Source organism: Schistosoma haematobium, chromosome 1, assembly GCF_000699445.3.
Source record: "Schistosoma haematobium chromosome 1, whole genome shotgun sequence".
Taxonomy (NCBI): domain Eukaryota; kingdom Metazoa; phylum Platyhelminthes; class Trematoda; order Strigeidida; family Schistosomatidae; genus Schistosoma; species Schistosoma haematobium.
Window position 1 is genome coordinate 15,773,721 of NC_067196.1, and position 6,000 is coordinate 15,779,720.

Genomic DNA, 6,000 nt, shown 5'->3' on the forward strand with positions numbered 1-6,000 from the left:
TTGTGTTGAACAACACACACACACACATGTGTATATACATGAATCACAAATCTGTGCATTTTAATTTTGTGAACTTATCACAAGTCTCATTGAACTTACCCCTTTGAAAATGAAAACAAGCTGTAACTAGGTGAAAAATAATTTACAATAAGATCTCAAACAAAATTAAGGAATATTCATGAGTAAATACTCATACTCAAAGTTAAAATAAAAGATTGTTGTATAACAGTTATATAAAATATCATAACTCACTTTATGAAATCCATTCTGATTTTGATATTTGGTATCAACATAAAAGTTTTATAACAAATATATTTTAAGTTAAACAATAAACTAATCTGTGGATTGGCCTTTTGAGAGATATTTTTCATTTAGAAAAGATTACAAGATATGGCTATGTAGAGCTAAAGGTTTGGCATTGCTTTGGCAAGTTTTGCTGACTGTTCATGCACAAGATTGGTTTGCTGGTTAACTGATTTCATTCGTACTGGTGGTTGCTTTTCAGTGTTCTTAAGGGCCATTGTCATTGGGACATTGTAAGGCTTGCCACCATTGCTAACATTAATGAGTTTGACTATCGTGTAAGCGGAATAGGCCAGCTTTGGCTTGTTTGTGCTGTGCATAATTGATTCATGCGATCATTGATCGGAATAACTATACATACGACGTGAATATGTATATGAATGGTGCCAATGGTCCATCAGGGTGCTTAGTATCTGTGTGGTTGTGCCACTGGATTAAGCTGTACCATTCAGATTGTAAAGTTAAAGCCTATACAGTGTCTGTTTTTCCTGTGAAGCGAGATTGAGCTGTATTGCTCGGGTTATAAAATTTAAACCTGGGAGGTGCCTGGCTCTCCTGTTAGATGGGGTTGAGCCGTAGTTTTTAGGTGGTGTGTGGTTCTCCTGAAAACCAATGAAAAAATTACCCTGACCCACAAGGGTATATTATATAACTATAACTATAACAAGATATTCAGATAACTGATATCGATATTTGGAAGTATTACAGAAATCGATGGTAGGATCTGACATATAAATATGTTCTAATATTTCCTTTGGACATTTTACAATTGGAACCCTGTATTTCTTCTGTATTTTTTTAAAATCGGTTAATAGAATATCTGCGGTATAATATCAATTATACACTGGTCACTCTTCAAGTTGATTCAGTCTTTAGAAAGGTTGCCCGTTAAATAGGGACAAAGGCTCTTTGTCTAGACTTATCATGTTTATTATTAATATTTCAATCATTTTGGAACAATTATTATAAATTCATAGTTTTACCATTGCCCATTTAATTAGGTTACTTAATTATGGCGTTTGATCAATGACCTTCTCTTGACCAATAGTTCTGTGATCACAAAATCCGAAATCCTATTGATTTGATGACATTTTTCTTTTCCCAAATTATCAGTTAGAAGATGAACTCAGAAAGTCGATAAATCTTTTGTATAATATAACTCAATACAGATTTATATATATTGGTTAGTTGACCACAACATATCACACATAAGAAATCATAATACCTACACAACTAATTCATCAGTGACGCATAACGAAGTAATAGATCAATAGTTGATTAACAATAAATCCAGAACGGTAAAAGGGTATGTGGAGCAGTTGATAAGTTATACGAAAGCTTATAATTAAGACAATACGAAAGTATCATAAACCAGTTATTGAAGAATTACACAATATAAATACTACAATTCTCCATAGAATAAACAGTTACAAAAGTTTCACCTTCAAATCTATCCTCTTTTCAAACAATACGAACAACCTTTAAAGATGAAGTATAATTTATCAACCCATGGAAACCAACATAAATTATGCTTTATTCTTTTACTTTTTGACAAATGAAACGAAAAAAAATTGAAATTCAAAAAAGAACGTTACAATTACATGTATCCATGTTATATAACATTAGTATCTAAGCCATAAATTAATCATTCAGGGTAATTGAATATAAGAGTGTATAACATTTATTTATATTATTACCTTTATCATAAAATAAACCTTTTGTATAAAACATTTATTAAACTATGTTTATATTTTATTGTCAATGTTCAATCTTGTTTGCTTTTTTCTCAATATCTTTCAATAATTGATTGTGTTCTATTTTAGATCTTTACATGGATATGACTATTATGGCAAGACTATCATTTATGACCGAACCAATCAGATTTAGGATAATAGGTTTTGGATTTTGGCGCGAAATTCATTCATTCATTTGGCGAAATATTGTTTTGGGATTATAGCTTATGTCAGTCCGTGAGGAAAACCATAAATCGAAATTCTTATCCTTATCATCAACTGTAAATCATTATAACCTTTATTTAGCTCTATTAAATAGGTAAACACTCTCAAGGTGACTTTTGTGTCGCTCAAATGTCGTCCATAAATTATAGTCTCACCACTATTATTAAGGAGAATACACTAATAAATGCGAATAGTTTTAATTGCACATCAAAACTACCTTGTTTCTATCTTTTACAATCTCTTCTGATTAGATAGTCTTAATTAATTTACTAAAAGTTTAGGCAATCTATTTCATAGTTCACTCATTTGAATAGTAGTTGCCATATACAAATTAAATAAACTGTTTATGACTATAACTTTAGCTAAATGTTTCTTTCTAATAAGAGAACTAATAACCAAACATCTCGAGTCTGCCTTTATTCATCTCAACTTTTATTTCTAAAATAAGAAATTATTTTTCTATATATGAGTCTTGTTTACCTGATAGGTAATTTATAATGGCTTGTTTCCTATTATCTTGTAAATTTTAGACGGCTTTTAATCACATGTAAGAAGATATTCAATATTACCGAAAAAATAGTCATTTTGCTGATAACTGGTTCCGTCATCTGATCGATACTCAATTATGGATATCAGAACTTAATATTATCATATCTTTTACTCTCGAGAATCTCATTAATCATTTTCCATAAATATCAGAAAACTGTGAACTTTTTGAAATTAAAAGTTCTCTGTCCATGTTCCGAAGTAATGTCAGCCAGTCAGTCAGCTACAACGTAGGACCAGGCACATATATGCATCGGTCCAAGTTGCCATACCTCATTAACACAACAAGATGAACACCGGATTCATAAAAGTAGTTAATTCAGAGGTGGTAATATACAAAAGAAAGATTGCAATAAGGATATAGTACAGGAAGAAAGAATTAGTTCCTAGAAAGAAATATATGAAGCGATTTAAATCTCACAGTTTAAGAGAAGACAGGGAGTGTATACACCGACGCCATTGTGATCGATTCTGAGCCATGTCACCAAGAGTCTCCAACCATTGATTATGAGAGTCACAGGGACCCCAACCAAGTAGTCTGCATCTACCAACATGGCTCAGACTAGAAGTTAGTGTCTTCAAGCACTGATGCCACGTTTTGGTTTGGCCGCCCCTAATTCTCTTCCAACCATCTCTAACACCCGTTAGCATTGCACGTCGTGGTAATCTGTGTTCAGGCATACGTAACACGTGGCCCAACCATCCCAGTCGATGAAGATTCACAACCTCATCAACTGATTTACCATCATTCCATAATACCCTGCGTCTAACCTCACTATTACTTACCCGATGATCCCAGCAGATGCGAGCAATATTTCTAAGGTATCTGTGGTTAAATACTAGTAGCTTACGAGTGTCTTCTACTATTAATGGCCATGTTTCGCTGCCGTAAAGTAAAACAGAACGGACTGCCGCGCAGTATACTCGTCCTTTTATTGATAGACGGATATCTCGCCTTCGCCATAGGTGACGTAAGTTGGCAAAAGTCAAACGAGCTTTTCGAATCCGTAATGTAAATTTGGATGGAGTAACAAAATAAGTAATTAGATGAGCTCACGTGTATTTTACTACCACGACTATTACTACTACTACTACTCTTCATGAAAAATAATTAATATAATCGACCACTACTTTTTCTTCCGATGAGTTTACTAATTTTATACAACTAGCGTTCAGCGATTTACTGATAAATTATACAGTTCTGAGTAGAGATTTAGAGTAACCAATTTATTCTTAATTTCAATCCACTTCATGGAATTTGTTAAAATCATTAAGATAGTGAATTTCCAAAGTTATTCTATGCAAACTTATGATAATTTTTAAGTCTTTTCAGAATATTTACCAGTTTAATTCTCTTCATTAGAAATATTTTCAGTGGAGAAATATAACCCATTCTTGTAAAACGAAAATGGGGAATAGTTAAGTTTTGTTTGTACCGTAGTATTTTCTCTTACTGATGACAGTGGTGGACGTGGCACTCAATTTCGTGGATTAGTTGAAGTTAGACATTAACACTGTTGGATGCCGGCTGGCTCAGTGGTCTAGTGGTTAAAGGCTCGCGCACGAGACTGATAGGTCATGGGTACGAATCTTGCGAGGCAGGATCGTGAATGCGCACTGCCAAATAGTCCCACAACAGAACGAAACGGCCGTCCAGTGATTCCAGGTTTTTCATGGTGGTCTAACTTCAACTGACTCATGACCTCAACCATTGAAATTACTATAATATCCACAAAACCCCTTCTGATATCTATAATTTACTTAAATTTCTCGGTTAATCAATTAATGATTCAATTATTATTAATAATAATCCTAGAAACCGATTTGGTATGACTTTAATACAGACATTCAGATGTTAATATGCATTTTTCGTCTATCATTCGTCATACATTCGTTTTTATACCGAAAAATAAAATGTTTTTATTGTTCAAAGATACCTTTACAAACAATCGGTTTTCATCAATATACATATAGAAATCAATGGATATATCAATGATAGTTGAGATTAAAACAGTATAAAACGAAATTATCTGTAGATGATTTTAACACATTAAAGTACAATTTATTGAGTTTCTATGAAAGAATTTGAAATAATTCTGCAAGAATAAAGAAATGGTTATATTATCGAGGGAAAAGAAGTGTCACAGTTCGATAATAAGAAACTAAACGAAACATTTACAATTACAATCGAATAGTTAGCAAACTGAAAACATGAGTAAAGAAATATTCCTTTTCGATTAGTTCTTTATCAAAACTGTACACTAATGTTGTATAAGTTTTAAAGTTAAGAATAAAATTACTATTCAATAAATGGTGGTTAATCATTCTAACAATTTTTTCTTCCTGAAACAATAATCCTTTAGAAGCTATACAAGGTCAATATACATCTTTGACATTTCTTTCAATGACAGGCCTTGTTATTGCCCCGGCTGGTCGACGGAGCTATGGAGGTCAGCGCTCCGCAGACTCGACATTTTGACGGAGAGCGTAGCACAGACTGCAGAGACGAAGGCGAGCATGAACCACCGCAAGAACGACTGCTTTAAAAGGGGGGACGAGTGTGATGTGTGCTACTTATATTGACATAAGTAGTATATGATCTTAGTAGTGAACAGAAGGTCTAAAAGCAGAGAGACAAGAGGATCGAACAGTAAAAAATGGAAACAGGATGCACTTTGTATGAAAATGCAAGAACAATGAAGTCTGAGTCATTTTGAGACAATCGATGGACATTTTGCAAATTAAGCATTTACTTTATGATTGTTAGATTTTATTAACAAGTCCTGTAATTTTGTGTTAGATGCATCCGATTGTCCCCACTCGTGTTCTATGCATTACAGCACCAGCACAAAACCTGTTAGTCTATGGATTCGAACGATGCCTTAAGATCGAGAAATACAAATATGGTTGGAATGAATAATTGTGTTTGTGTTCCAGAACCGGGTGAAAGGCGAATAGTTGAATAATACATCCATGCTCACGTCTAAAACCAACCTGATTTCCCAGAGTTTGTTCTTTACGACGCCTAGTTCGGTCTTGGATAATTATTGAAGCTACTATTTTAAACGTCATATTAGTCAAAACGATTCTTTTGTGGTTGCAACAAGACAACTTTTGTTCTTTCGTATAGACTAGAACGATCAGCAAATGAGACTAGTCATACGGAATTACTGCTAGCTAAAACTGTACCGTT